Source organism: Cinclus cinclus, chromosome 2 (assembly GCF_963662255.1).
Source record: "Cinclus cinclus chromosome 2, bCinCin1.1, whole genome shotgun sequence".
NCBI lineage: Eukaryota > Metazoa > Chordata > Aves > Passeriformes > Cinclidae > Cinclus > Cinclus cinclus.
Genome location: NC_085047.1, coordinates 42,951,459 through 42,968,050, shown reverse-complemented (window position 1 = coordinate 42,968,050; position 16,592 = coordinate 42,951,459). Strand labels below are relative to the sequence as shown.

The window sequence follows — 16,592 nt, the reverse complement described above, 5'->3', positions numbered from 1 at the left end:
AACAAAGCATTGCTTCATCAAGCAAGGAGTTACAGCACTGACAGGACTCTACCAAAGGGAAAGACAGTGGCACTATAATAATAATAACCTCCAAAATGGTATAAACCCCCTTGAAAAAAAAAGCAACTAGAAAACTAATTTTCTGTTTATAGTCTACAGTCCTGTAACATTCTGTGAATATTTATCCTTTTAGGAACTTCAAGAACCCTTCTGAAATCAGTATTATCTTTGAATGGAAAGCATTAAAGAGATATGCTTTAAGTTTTGGAGAGTAAGACTACATCTTAACAATTAAAAGGTTAATAAGCTCATTAAAAAGAACTAAAGGTCTATTATCTTCTCATTAATCATATTTCCATGTTGCAAAACCTGCACGAGGGTGGAACCGGATGAAAGATAGCACTGATCTGTTTTATGGTAAAACTCTTGTTTTGCATATTCTGTTGCTAAGTAGACATTGTGAGAATCAATGAGTCAGGGATTGGAAAGCTTTATAAAGCAAAAGAATACTATATAAAGGGGAAGCAGGTGTGTGGCAGACTACAAAAAATGCTTCTGTAAAGGCTAGTGGAAATGAGAATGGGAAATCTCCCATTTCTCCTATTATGTGCAGAACTTTCTTGTGCTTTCCCTGCAAACACAAGGCAGACAAAAGAAGAAAGCATGCAGCTTATCCAGGTGAGGAAGGTAGAGCTCTGGGGAGATGTTTAGCTGCTCTTGAGCATCCACAGCAGTCTGTGTAACTAGTATAGAGCAGCCAAACAGCAAGCAGAATAAATAACTGATCGAATATTTCTCCAAATGGATGTATGATGACAAAGGCTATTTTAGCACTTTAAAGGCTATTTTATTTTATTTTATTTTTAGAAACCAATTAAATCAAATTATGAATTCACTCTGTGTTAATTCTACAAATAATTAAACTCCTCAGTCAGCCCAGGGTTGGTTTCCAGTTCAGGTGGAAATATGGTTATTTATGGACTTGTGATACTGCGAAGCATAACATTACACAAAGTAAATATGGTATATTTTTCTGAAATATAACTGTCTAAAATGTGGGGAAACAGAATACAACTACTGAAATTTTATATTCAAGTATGTATTTCAAATTACTTCCTTTATAGGACTCTAGGTAACCTTGGGGTCAGGGTAAGTGGAGGGCACATTATAAGAAAATAATCTATTAAACAAATGCCAATCTTGAATGTATTTTGATAACTACAAAATATTTATAGTGATAATATAATGTAAAAGACTACCATTAAGAGAAAAATATTCATATTGGTTTTAACAAACAATTATCCATGCTGCCATAGAGCAGAAAGAAAAAACAAGGCACATGACTGACTCATGTTAGTTTAATATCTTATAAGCTTTAAAAGCAAACATCATTGATTGTTCTAAGTTTTGGGGGGTTTGTTTGTTCTTTTTTTTCCATTAGAAGTACCTGGAAAAATACTATGGCTTTAAGAAAGATGGGGAACCTTTTGTTTGGAAAAGTAATAATGCAATGACCCAAAAACTACAAGAAATGCAGGAATCCTTTGGGCTGGAGGTGACAGGGAAACTGGATTCTGTCACTTTGGACTAGGTACAGAGAACCAAAATGGACAAAACAAGTCCTGACATACAGGTAATCACAATGGAATTCTTCGTGTCAAGCCAGTGTGAGGTACAGGGTGAGTGGTAACAACACAGGGTGTTCTCTCCTATATTTTAAAGGATAGTAAACTACACACCAGACCAGCAGGTGTCAATGCAGCAATCAAGAAAGCATTAAATGTTTGGTGCAGTGCGACCCTGCTGAGATACATCAAGAAGGACAGAGGTGATGCAGACAAAATTATTTCCTTTGCAGCCAGAGGTAAATCTCTATGTAACCTTTACAGAGATATTGCCAAGTACTGCCTACATGGAGCAGCTGACCTGGAATGACTTCTCCCATACAACAGGACATGTGGAGATCAATGTCCAGTTGAACAAGCAGACAGAAAGATAAGAGTTCTTGGTCTAGATGCCATTGTTATAACTCTGGACAGACCTTGGGAGGGGCATAGAGGTAGATGGAGAGAAAGAGGAAGAAAATTTGGGGAGCTGCCAGTAGTTCACTGGATCTAAAGCTGCTATGTGCTGCTCAGCGTGTGCATGAACCCTCAGTCAGCTGTGTTTGGGATTTGCTGCTCAGGTCACAATGACTTCATCCCCTTTGATGGCCCAGGAGGTTCCCTTGCCCATGCCTATGCACCCAGCAAGGATTTTGGTAGAGATGTTCACTTCAATGAGGACAAAACGTGGACCAAAAGCACAGAAGATGGGTAATTAAGTTCTCCAAGCCCTTCCTAAAGCAAGTTGCACATGGAATCAAGGGTGTGGTGTCTGTTCTCTTCCTTAAGAAGTGTTTAAATTGCCACTGATTTGAAGGAGCATATGGTTTGCACAGCTATAAAAAACCTCTGAGCCTCTGCTTTAAGAAGTTAAGGCCCCAGCTCAGCTTCTGCCATGCACAGGGGGGAGCTTTATTTGTAAAGCAGCCCCACTTCTTCCCACTCCTCAAACCTCTTCCTGCACAGTTACCTCACTTGCACTGGCCAGGGCTCTTCTTCCACGCTGAATTCTGAAGAATCTACACATTATTTCCTTGTGTTCTGCTATAATGATTCCATTATTTTTACTTCTGACCAAAATTTCATCTCCAACTGAATTTCCCACAAGAAGTTCATTTGCTTGGGCAAGCAGTTCTGAAAGCTTCTGACCTACCTTATGTCCTTAATGTTATTCAGAAAAATATAAAAATACTCAGCTCTTCTGTTACGTGTTTTGTTTGATGTTTTCAGGCACAAACCTGTTTTATGTTGCTGCCCATGAGTTTGGCCATTTACTGTGACTTTCCCATTCCAAAGACCCCAATGCTTTGATGCATCCAGTTTACAGGAAATTTGACCCTTTAGTACTCCTTCTTCATCAGGATGATATTACCAGCATACAGTACCTCTATGGTAATTCAGAATTTTTCATCAACTATTGCTTGTAATTTCAAAGACTTCGGATAGCTTTCAGTGACATTTTTGTTTACTGGATACACCTCAATGAGTTCACGCTATAATCTCTTCCATAAACTGCTTCTTTTAGGATCATCTCCTAGCACAAACAGTGATCAAAGGGAATCTACTGAGATAAAAGACCCAACTGAGTCAAAAGATCCTGCACTGCCAAACAGCTGTAGCTCCAATTTAACCTTTGATGCTGTCGTCACTTTCCATGGAGAAATAATGTTCTTTAAAGACAAGAAATTCAGCTTCTGAAAGTAAAATACCTGAGTGTCACTTTTTAAACTATGCCACACAGCACAGAAAAATAATTTTAGACAGGGAAGACAAGACAGGGAATAAAAAGGAGGGATGGAAAATGAAACCAAAGAGGGTGGTGGAGAAATAAAGAGAGTTAAGTATAAGGAGGAAGATGACCTTTGAAACAGAGAATGCTGTGAATAGGGTGGGGGAAATGGGTCTTCTGCAAATGAGTACTGTTTTCAATTTGGGCTGTAAGCAAGTCCCAAGTGTTCAGCATCTGGGAGAGTTCAGCTTTAGCAAAACACATCACCAGCTCTGGGACACTTCACATCCTCTTTGCTATCCTTCCTTTGAGAGAGCTGAGGGCTTACCAGCCCTGACAAAATACCTGCTTGAAGACCCCTGTAGTGAGAATTTAGTATACTAATGAAAGGAAAGGAGAATTGGGCTTTTGTTGCCGAAGTCTTACCACATATCAGCCTTGTGAAACACGTCTCTCTAAACTCCACTTCTGCATAAGGAGAAATAAATGTTTTGACAAAGCAGTTCATCTGACCTAGTTTAGATGTCTGCATCAAAAAGAGAGCAATCCTACCATGGAAATAACTTCACATTCAGTTTGTAGGAAATGTAGTGTGACTAACTTGAGTACCTGGCTGGGTTTAATCAGATAAACACTGCCCTGGTTGCCATGATGGGGTTTCATGCAGTAGTGTGTGTGGACAACCAATTTTTTTTAAAACCTGTCCTATATTTACACAAGGCATATTTGGCACAAACATCCAGCAGTCAGAACAACTGAATTTGAGCTGGTGTCTTCATTCTGGCCACGGCTGCCACCTGGTGTTGATGCTGCATATGAAATTCCCGAAAAAGATGAACTGGTCATTTTTAAAAGTAAAACGTTGTCCTTTTATTTTGCCATTTGTCTTCCTAAATAGCCTAAAGAGTTTGCATCTGGCTTCAAAACCACTTAAGCTCTTTCTGTAACACTCCACAATCTTGAATTTAGTCAAATAAATTGATGTGTTTCAATCACGGAAATAATGACATTATTATCCAAGTTAAAGAACATCTATCTCATTTTTTAATATCCACACTGAAAACTACCCTTGCAAAAATAAATGTCATTACTTTTCTTCTGGGAAATTTTCTATTGAATTTAAGAATGATACTAGCAATAGTATGAAGAAAGACCAAAATTTCAGTTTTCAAATAAAAGCAATGTGGAGAACTACTGCATTTTTTTTTTTTGGACTCTAGAACTATTTTCAATTATTTGCAAGTTCAATTATTAATTTCAAGTAACCATCAGCTTTCATGATAAAGATTGTGTCATTCCCAGAAGAAGATTCTCACAACATGTTATTATTAACTTTTCTTAATAGGAATGAATTCTGGGTTGTGAGAGGAGATATGCTTCCTGGATACCCTCAAAAGCTCTACACCCTGGACTTTTCAAAGGATGTTACCTAAACTGATGCTGCTTTTCATAATGGAATCGAGGGGAAAACATACTACTTCACAGAGGACAAATTTTGGAGATAATATTTCCTGTTCTACTTTTCTAAATAGAAGCAAACATAGTCACATGATCAATATCCTGTCATTTAGGTTTAGGATGCACTCATCAGACACTTTTGGCAACCTCTTTCAGTGTCACAACTGGTTGTGGGAAAACATTTGAAAGGAGGTGGAACAGTGGTTTTAGTTTTCTTTTTAGTCCATTTAACAGTTTATTAGTTTATTTGTTTGTTTTCATTTAGCTGTCTTGGTTAGAAGTCATTGTACAGCTCCACAGGTCATCTCAGTAAAGCAGGCAGAAATTCACTATTCACATATCAAATATGTTTCTGTGGAGTCAGAAGGACAATTTCACCCACTTTCAAGTTACTAACACTTTCATGAAGTTGCTGATAAGTACCATGTACTGCAAAGAACTATTTGCTGCACATGGTTATTATTTTTTTATTTTCAATCCCATCCCTACTGCTCAATTTTGTCATAGATTTCTAATAGCCAAAGGAGGTGCTCCTGTAATGGAAGCAGTAAATAACCTGAATTTTTTAGATGAACAACAAAACTTCTATTTCCTTGTACCACAATGCCCAAATGACTATATATATAGAGATCACCCTAGAGTAATTTTTCAGCCACGTATCTGTAGTTTAAGTAGAAGATCTGACTTCTGCATTTTAGGGCAAACTCTCGTAACTTAAATGATGAAGAGTTTGACCATTAAATCTCCTGCTAAGCAAATTATAGAAGGGAAAAGCTTTCACAAGCCTTCTTATTCCAGCATTGATAGATAAACTGCACTTCATCAAAAATGTAATAGTTTGATGTACATAAGTTAAGTAAATTGACGTAAAATACCTTATAACTTCAGAAAAAAGCCCAGATTTTTCCTGATTAACTTTTCTTACAGAGATATAATACCAAAAAAAATCTTTCTATAATCTATTATGCATTGCTCCTTTAGACATGGTCTCTTAGAAAAAATAAAAAACAGATTTATGGTGATGGCTCCTTTATTAGGTATTCTTAGGTGGAGTAAATAGATGCAATTCATCCAGTGCAGCTAATAAAGTAATAATTAATTTATGGCAAATTGTGTCACTTTCTACACTAGCAAATTACACCAAAAGTCTTCAATTAACTTGGTTATATGTTGACAAGTAGAAGATCATGAGCTGAGAGGAATTAATCATTAGTTGTCTGCAGGTTTCACTGACTCTTGTCCATTTATAATTTTTCACAGTTATGATAAAAGAAGTCAGTCTGTGGATAGGAAGTCATTAGTGATAAGAGATGCATTTCCAGGAATTAATGGTGAGATTGATGGTGGTTTTCAACATGAAAGTAAATAATTGTTCTTGCTAAAATCTATATGAAATGCTCAATGTGTTCAGGCTGAGAGTGCTTGGGCAGAGACAGCTACTTCTAGATGCTGCTCAGAACCCACAGGATGACCAACAAGACCCTGAAGCAGTCACATAACACACCCATGCTTCACTTCACCCCCTTGAAAAATGGTGATGGTACACCTCTGGTGACAGCTGCACATCTGGAAAAGGCCAGCTCTAAGGAAGAGATGTATCTGTATTCATGCTGATGTGCACATCATACCATGAAGATCAACATCCAACACAGCAACATCTCAACAACATAAGGTGTACCTATCACAGCCTGGCCCTCTAACATAAAGCAGTCAGGGCCAGCTCCTCCTGCAGGAGGGTGAGTGCTATTTAGGCATGGAAATGCTGGACTAGACTCAAGGACACATTCACACTGTCACATGTCACAGCTTCCCAGCTACCTCCTTGCTCTTCATCTGCTGTTCATCCAAACCTATGCATGCTAATTGTTTCATAGAAAATCTTACTTCTTCCTTCTAAATGAGTCTCACACATGGTGCTGAGGAACCTCACTCCCAAGAGGGCAGTGTGGACATGACTAGACCAGGCTGGACCTCTCCTTCCCTCCGTGGTATCTGGCAGCACCCATCAAACAAGTGTCTGCTCACACCTTGCTGTGCTCTGTGCCACACCCCAGTCTATGCAATACCTACCCACAAGAGGCTAGAAATGCACTCTGCTGGGGGGGTCAGCACATCTGGTGTGTTAGCAGATATTTTAAACTGAAGAAATGCACAAGATACATCTTTTGTAGAGTGACCTTGTGGGGTTCATCAAGTACATGATGCAGAATGGCTGGTTTGCTGTGGAGTCTCCATGCTGCTGGGCCGTGTTTTGCAGAGGTTACACCTCTGAGTAGATGCTGTTGGCAGCATAATTGTATCCAAAGGTTACTTTGAGCTCTTTGAAGATGTTGTTAAAGTGTACTAATCTTTATATCTGCAATATTATAATTAACCTGGGTTTGGGGTTTTTTTTATTTTTTTTTCTAGACTTCCTTTATTTCTTCAGTAGAATAAACTAATTTGAGTTTGACCTGGGTAAGAAGAGAGTTACACGCTTGCTGAAGGCAAACTTTTGGTTTCCATGCTAAGAAAATGAAATCTTTAATGGTGTTGGAAAGAATGTACTGTTACTGTGCTAGATAAGCTTTTTCTTTTATAAATATATAGACAGACACCACTGACTTGCCTCTGCTCCTGTCCAGTTTTCCCTAGGGAGTCCCTGTTGGTTGGAGGACACCCATCATGTGTCAATGAGAAGGTCCCCATCACCTCACCTTGGGGGTTCAGGGGAATAGGGATCAACATCCCAGGTAAGAGTATTTGCACATTTCATACAATTTATTTTGTCACCTTCAAAGAGGACTATGGGAATGTTCAGAATTTATTGTAAGTTGATTACTGGAAAGAACAAAGGCAAGGAAAGTAAAGGATTAAGGTAGACTGGGGAGGAAAGGGAAAATAGAGAGATAAGTGTATAAGAGGGGTTGGTCATGTGCAAACAGGCTGCAGTCAGCTGCTTCTTTGGCCATGCCCTGCACATTTGGTCTTGTCTTCTCAGTAAATCATGCCTTTTGTGTGGATGAGCTCTTTCTGTGCAAGCTTGGGTGAGCTTCAAGATGGAGCTGAACGCTGAGCAGCTGGAGCACGGCTGCAAGCTCCAGGGACATGAACGTTCCTGGGGATACAGGAGTGTGAGGCCAGCTGCTCTGCTGGGAGGGCTGCATGTCAAAGAGCAGATCCTGAGGGTCTCCACACTGCTGGTATTTCCACGTCGGTGCTTCACCATGGGACAGATGTTCTCATTAGAGGGAGGTGAGCAATGGGGTGGGGGCACAAGTCCTTTTCATATTTGTCCAAGTGCTCCATGGTTTTTGTCTGTGATGGCCACTGTGGCCAGTCCTATGGCTCCCAGGACCCAGGGGTAGACATGAACCAGCGGCCAGTTCAATACTGCTAACATAATCTACTTGACGCTGAAGCCAGACATCACTTGGGGCCCACAATTATTCATTTGGATCACTAGCAAGATCTAAGGTCTTAGAGAAAGACCTTTCTTTCATGCATGTAAAAACTTCTCTCCCAGCACCCTATGTCTCCCCCTCATTAAACAACATTACTCCAAAAAGGAAAATGCTGAGAAAAAATAGTTCTTCTATTTGATTCTGTTTCTCCATGAATCACAGAATCACCAAATGGCTGAGGTTGGTTGGGCCTCTGGAGGTTATCATGTTCAACCCCCTCTGCTCAAGCCTGTCTAAAGTGGGCTGATGAGTCTCTAGGTGTCTTTTGGGGATACTGATTCCTCACAAAGGACAGGATCCACCACCTCCCTTGGCAACCAGTCACTGTCGCAGTAAAAGCAGTTTCCTGATGTTGAGAGGGAAGCTCTCATGTTTCAGTCTGTGTCCTTTGTCTCCAGTCCTGTTGGAACAAGGCGATTATATGCTATTTATGCATAAAATTGTACTGCAAGATTGGAATGAGATATTTCAACACACTTTATGTTACCTTTTTTCTGGTGCATTTTTAAAACACCTGGTAGAGGAGCTACTCAAATGGGCCACTACAGTCACCAAGGAATCTTTATCTGAATTCTACCAGGGTCATGTAATGTATAATGTAAAATGTATAATGGCATTGTCAATCTTGCAAGATAAAAACTGCTGCCACACCTGCTGTAGAGGAGGCAAACAAGGCTTTGTTGTCCAAGCAGAACTAAAGTCAAAATGATTCATTTTAACCACAGTACCTCAAGAAACGGAAATGAGTAGCTCCGGTCAGTGTCTGACATTGCTGAGGTCAGAGAAGCAGGTTCAAGCCTTGTAACTTCAAAGATTTCATAGAATTTAGCAGGAAATATTTCTGTGCTGCTTTATTTCTTCCTTATCAGCCTCCTTGTACTGTTCCTGTTCTCTAATTCTGTATTTCCTTCATGTTTCTGGTATGGCTTTTTGACTGGTCTCATAGCTGCAAGTCTTAATCAGTCCATAGTCTCAGCTAAAAAATTAAAGTTAAAAAGATGCATGAACAGCTTGGCTCACACCTTATAGTGTTTTGGGGGTTTTGTTTTGTTTGTTTGGGGGGTTTTTGGGCTTTTTTATTGCTTCAGGAGGTTTCTAACTGCTCTGGTTTGAATGGTTTTCTTCTGTTGTTCCTACTGGTGATGTTCTATGGTGTCTGTGCCTCACATATCACTTCCATTGTGGATAATTGCATGACACCATAGAATTTTAAATGGTAAAATCTCTTCCAACTCTGTTCTATCTAACTTTCTTTTGTAAATGTTGTCTTTCAGATGAGATTATAGCTCTCAGAACAAAGCTGACTAGTCCAAGACCTTTCATTATAGTTTTGTAGTTTTCTGACTGTCACTGATTTATCCAATTTTTTGGTGATTTCTGATTAGTTTGAGTTCTTTATTTGTCTATTTCTGTGCACACATGTAGTCATACAAACTGTGAATATGAAGACTTAGATCTGTGGCAGAAGTAGAGCTCATCTAACTTTACTACTCTCTTAATATATTTCAGCTGGTTTTTCAGTTTTGGATGTTGGTGTCATTTTTTCTTCACAATTCTTATTTTAAAAATCTCCAGTATCACTAACAAGACAGCCTTACCATTTGAGTGAAAATAGGCTTTTGAACTGAAGGTGATTAACTGCATTCAATATTCTGTGCTCTTCTAAAATACAGTTTGAGACCCAGACTCTGAGTTAAATGCACTCATTTTCTGTGGTACACTTAGTCCAAGCATTCCAGTTAGTTTTCTCAGTCTTCTAAACACATCAGATTCTCCATGTCCGAGCCAATTTCTACCCTGTTTGCATAGAAACTTGGGTGAGGACAAAAGTTTCTCTCACAAGGAACAGGCTTATTATGTGACTCTAGAATTCAAATCACAAGAGTCTCTCTGGATTTTTCTGTCTTTATATATATAATGGTCTCATTTGTTGTAGTTTTCACCATCTTGTCTTGGAGGACATTTTGCCTACATCTGAATGTATATATTTGCCTTTTGCTTTTCAAGGACTCCATACCACAACCATCAGACACAATCTAACAGGTCCAACATGGAAGTCCCAATACTATGTAACCAAGGAAAAAAACTGGCTTGCAAGTTCTTTTCTTGCTAGTTACTGGTTTTCTTGGTTTCACACACTCATCCTGCCTAGAAGGAACAAATGACCTTTGATATTGTTCTTGGCAGGTTCACAAATATATGATCAAACAAGGTAGGTCTGCGGTGCTGACTTGAACTGAAAGACATTGTGTAGTGATTTAAACACTCAGACTAAGAGCAGAGAGTTTACCACCTCAGTAAACCAGACAAAGGTAACTGATAAGTCCTGGCAGAATAGAATTAGATTAAAATTACTCCATTTAAATATTATCTGCAGGAACTTGTTCCTATTGAGATGTTTGGTTTGGTTAATGGAAATGCTGTGAGGAGAAAAAAACCTTTTCTTGCTAGCAGAAACAGCAAATTTGTAGATTCAGAAGTGTTTAAGACAACTCAGAGCTGCAAAGATGCATATCTTACATGCCATTGATATTACTGAGGAAATACTTTGAAACTGCCAAGGAACAGACTTTTTATCCAGATTATTCCCTGGCAGATTATTCCATCTGGCAGCCAGGAAGAAAACTGCCCTTGCAGCTTCACAAGCAGTAGCTGTCTCATGGGATGTTTTGGCATTTGTGCCATGTATCCAACTGGGGGACTGTGAACCTATAGGAGTTCCAGTATGTCCCAAATGGTGGAGAACCCCAGGAAATACATAAATTTAATTTGTAGATCAGTGTGCACATGTTCCTTTCTTCTTGCTGCCTCTTTCAGGACAAGTTTTACATCTATGCAGCTTATGTGATAACCACCAAGTTTAGAGGGAAAATTACTTCAAGTTGGTAATGTTGGTTCTGCAGGGAATTCCAAGGCCTATATGCCATCAGGGAAATCAAGACTTGAACCAAATAAACCAGTTTCCCATCCCAGGAAACAGCCCAAATGCAAAGAATAAGAATGTAATTCGATTGTCCTGTGTTCAGGAAACAGGTGCTTGGCATAGAAAGTGGCACTCCTTCCCTTTTCTTTTTACTGAAATCATTGATGATGCCATGTCTGAGACTGTGCCAGTCACTGAGGTGTAACACAGGTGCTGCCCCAGTGTGGGACTGATCACACTGAGTTGCTTTTCTACAATAGGATAATTAGAACTGATTCAGCACCTGTCATCCTGAGCCCTATCACAACGGCCTTTGGACTTCTGAGTGGTTTGAACTATAGAACTGTGCTCCTAACACTGCCCAGCACTGCACTCTGGTTTGTAAACTGAGTGACTGATCATTCCCTTGGAGCAGTAGCAGCAGCAGTTCTACAAAGAAAATGTTTAACACTGGGTGACGTGAAGCCATGAGCTTGCCCAAACTTCCAGGCAGCTGTTTTGGAGGCTTGCCTTTGGCTGTTTCATCTCAGTATTAAAATGTACTTGGTTCATTAAGAGAAAATTCCTCATGAACCTTCTAACTTCTAGCAAATATCTGGCAATCAGTAGAATACTGCTGCACAGTGACATGACTTACATCTTTGACTCATTAGACTTGACATGAAAAGCAACATCCTCCAAAGACAACAACTTGTTTCAGGATAATATTCTAGGTTTGCAGAAAGATTTTTTTGTTGTTGTTGTTGTTGTTTCAAAATAGATTGGAAAGACATTAGAAGATAAGGATATACATAAGAGCACAGAATGGAAAGAAAAGTACTTTCTGTGGGAATGATGATCATTTTGTAGTACCACCTACTATTGAGAAAGCATTTGAAATATCATTGTGACAGATTGTAACAGTAAACAATTCTTAGGATTATGAGGCACCAGTTTTCATTTTTGTAACATTAAAATTACATGACTACCAATCAATGTTCCCATTTCCACAGTAATTTTGTAGTGAGAGACTTGATTTAGGGAAACCCCAAAATGATTCACACTGCAATTTTTTATTTTTTTTTCCATTATTCAGTCGGGGGTGTGGGTGGAAGTCATCAGAACATGTTACCAGAGATAGCTAGGGGAAAAGGCAAGTAGCTTCAAGAGTCAAATCCAAGTCCTAGGTGAGGTACAAAGTAAATCAAAATCACTGAGACAGAAAATTGTTCAAGGCCGGGAAAATACATGTCCTGTAAATGTCTCTGCCTAAATATCTTTTTCAGTTAATGCTGAAAAGGGAAACAATGCTGGGTAGATCTCTGGCAGTTCTTACATTCCTGTGCAGACCTAGTGAGTGAGGAGTAGTCAGTAGAAAAGGGACATTTTGAGGTATCTTGTCTCAGCACAAGGAACAAGGGTGCAGTTCTTTACACAATAAGCGTGAAAATAAAGCAGGATTATTGCTAAAACAGGGACACACAAGTCTGTACTGCATGTGTGTACATTGGAAAAACCCTTGAAAGCACTGATTTAACATCTGTGCCACTTCCTCTTCCCTAAAAGTGGCTTAGCAGATGGGTACCAAACCCAGGGTGATTCAGGGTGAGTGAGGCACTGATGTTTTGGTCCAGACAAGAGCTGCCTCTGAAGAGCTGTTGGGGATAGGTAAGTGTAAAGTTTCCCTCTCTCCTTTGATTGCATGGAGAATTTCCATGTAAGCAGATCTGGAACAACTCTACTATGAAGACAGGCTGAAGAAGCTGGGAAAAGAAGGCTTCAGGAACACATCATTGTGGGCTTCCAGTATTTAGGAGGGACTTAAAAGAAAGAGGTTTAGGGACTTTTTATAGAGGCAGGTAGTGATAGGACAGGAGCAAACTGTTTCAAATTAAAACACAAGAGATTTAGATTAAATCTTGGGAAGAGGTTCTTTACTTCTTTATGTGTAGTGGGGCACTGAACTGTTGTCACAGAAGTTGTGGATGTCCCATTCCTAGAAGTGCTCAAGACTAGGTTGGATGGGGCTTTGAGTAACCTAGTCCAGTGGAAGGTGTCCCTGCCTATGTTAAAGGGGTTGGAATAAGATGATTTTTAAGGTTTCTTCCAATCCTAACCATTCTATGATTCTAAATTTCTACTATTTTAAACAAATTCCACTCAGGGACAATGTGTTTGGAGCTGTGCAGATCTGGTACAGATCTGATAGACCTGAGGCTGCTGCAGCTCCCTGACCCCAGGTCCAGCAGTGAGGCTGTGCTCGTATCCCAGCAGGTCCATACACTTGTACGTAGGTACCCAATGGACTTGTGTGCACCCTGGCAACTTTCCAGTCACAGCACCACTGACAAGGAGGCCTCCAGGCCTGGCCCCTCTCCAGAGGCTCTCACTGAGATGCCCCAGAGAGGATAGAGTCACTCACATAGGAAAATAACTGGAAATGGGATTTAGTGAGAAGGCGGGACAGTGCCAGTCAAATGCAGGTGCAACACAATAATCCCACCAGAAAAAAATTTAGGAACTGTGCAGACAGCAGTTGGCATTCAGTAACAACTCTCATGAGACTTCTTCCTCTGAGGAGGTATCAGTTTTGTTTTGGTGTGTTCATGCCTCCTCCTGCTGGGATTTGAGCCTTTGCCTGAAGGCAAGTGTTCAAGGAGAAGGTGGTGTTGTGCTAGCTGCTACACCATGGGAAAGCAGACGACTGAAACCTGTCCTTCCCCTGAATGTGGGTTCAAGGGAGCTGTGCTGAAGGACACGCAGTAGGAAGTCCATGCAGATGGTGAAATGAGACATGACTTTGTAGCCCATCACCATGGAAATTCCCAAGGCAGTGGGATGCCACTGCTTCTGTTTCCTCTTCCTAATACTGCTTAAAGGTTTTCACTCCTCAAATGCACAGATTTCCCACAGCTAGTGCTGGAGTCCAGGATTTTCTAGTCCTTCCACCGGCTGCCTTGGAAAATAATTTATTTGTAGTGTCATATTAAAAAGCCAGGAGTCCTCTCTGACCCTCTGCCCAACTCAGTATCCTCTTGATCATATTAAAATATGGCCATAGACCCTGCATAGAAATCTGCAAGGCAGAAGAAACTCTGTGAAAACCACAGCACAGGATTTCCTTATGCTTCTGTCTCAGCCACCAGATGCGTCTGATTAATACACTTCTCTTCCTTGTATGTGTGTGTTTAAACATGTCCATGATGCCTTCAGAAAATAAAAGGGGAAAAAAAATAGAAGGAATTAAAAATTAACTACTTCTTATGGAAAAAAAAAAGTTGAAGATATGGAATCAGGAATTATATTAACCATCCTAAAGAAACACAGGAAGGAGAAAAATTTACAGTCATAAGACTAGTGCAGAAACAGAGTTAGAGAAGTTAAGCAGCATTTCATAAATCCCAAAATTCTTTGAGTTGTAGCCAAGTCTTTGGAGAAGTATCCAACACACAAAATTCTTTTTGTACATGCCTGATCAAGATGGATTAACAATAAGAAGCAATTAAATCTCCTTGGACTATGAATCATGAAGTTGAATTTCTTTAGTCTACAGTAGCTGTACCCTTTGAGGAATTCTTTTCCTCGACTTTTGAAATCCCAGCTTTGGCTTTTGAAGTGTCCTGTATTAGCTTCAATCAATCACTCCAGACAAGCTATGTACTTACACTGGAAGGTATAAGTTTATTTGTTTTTCCCAGGACTGGTACAAGCTCTGCTGAACCTAGATGTAATTAACGGGTGATACGCTACAGGGACTGTACCATCTCATATTAAATAGATTATTTTTCATTATACTTGGGAAAGTAAGTGAAGAATTTCTCAGCATAATTAAAATAACGACATTTATTTGTATTTCTCCCTCTCACACTAAAATTTATGTTTCTCTTTTAAGGTTTACAAGGAGGGTCTTTAACTCCAATAAGGACAGATACATCAAAACCATCCTGAAAGATGTCCAGCCTGTACCTGACAGCCTGCAGAGTTAGCAAACACACATCCCGTTCAGTTCAATTACTCTGATGCTTGCAGTTAAAAATGTTTTCCCCAGTTTTGGAGTATACACTGTCCAGGATATTTAAACTAATCTTAGGGGACCTGGCCAATACAGTCAATGTAGTATGGAGAGCAATTCTTCTTACCTAGAAGTCCATGTCATGTGGTCATTTGAATCACTCTTTAGAATTCATTGTCCAAAATGGGAATTCAGAGACCTAAATAACTAACAGGTATCTACACAACAAAACACTTAAAGCAGATTCCACCTCATAACTCATTTGCCTGTACTTCAGACACCCACCCAGGACTGGCTGCCATGGCATGGTAGCTATGGAAACCTGCATCCTTGCAGGGCAAATGGAGATCAGGTATGATTCCCTGAAGAATTTCAAATAACACTAATGTTCAGGCAGTTGAATCCCAAACCTAATGTCTAAACTTAATCACTGTTGTTTAAGACCATACTAGGGTCTTGGAGACAGGGGGCTGCTAAAATTTTTAAAAATACTTCCTTGTATTTAACAGCTTTTATCACGGTTCCTCTCACTCTTCCTTCTATGAAACAGTGAAAAAATGGTTACTTTAATCTTCTTTTTCCACACTGATGAAAATTCCTGTTGTCTTTCATAGTATCTTTTCCTCTCATAATCACATTCTGCCTGAATTGAAACACACTATTGCAGCAGAGACCTTATCTATGTTGGCAAGAGTAGAAATGTTACTTACCATACAAGTGGGAACCCAGATTACACATTCCAGTAGCATGACCAAAATTGTTAATATCGGTAAAAAAACATTGAATCATTTTAGCACTCAGTTCTACTAACACCATATGATTGTTTTAGATAGAGCTGTTAGGTAATTGTTAGATGACAGTCCTCCTGGAGTTATGCTGCTGGTTACCCCTGAATAAGATTTGTTCTTTGTACTGTCATTTGAATCTTGCTATTATATATTGCAACATAATATTATATAGTCTTCTTAAGATTAAATCATAAGTAGCATATATAGCATATTTTGATTTTCTTAAGATTAAATCATATGTAGCATATGTAGCATATTTTGATTATCATACAATATATTATGTACCTCTTAAATGTTATTTCTCATTATTTCTCCAGTTTGTCAAAACCTTGCACCATAAATAGTCTGAATTCATGATTCAAAAAAAAAAAACTTATGAAATATAGATCCACATTTTACCTGAAAAATATTTCCTTACTTGTTAAACATGCTATAAAATCCCCCAAACCAGAAGACTTGGGCAAAATAAGGATAGTTGTATCAGTTAAACACCTTGCGTCACTACCTGATGATGAAACTGCTATGCATCATTTTTACTGATCAGAGGATATTATACAGCATGAGTCAGGCTGTCACTGATTTACTATCAGCTATATAAACACAGCTGAGAAGTGTGCTCAGTAGCTCAAGAGTGACACTGAGGCAGACATCCTTAG

The 16,592-nt window shown here is 39.3% G+C and overlaps 1 pseudogene; it reads left to right on the top strand.

The window, feature by feature from the left end:
- The first annotated feature begins 573 nt into the window (after window positions 1-573).
- Window positions 574-7,613, top strand: LOC134057572 (stromelysin-1-like; annotated as a pseudogene).
- Window positions 7,614-16,592: the final 8,979 nt, after the last annotated feature.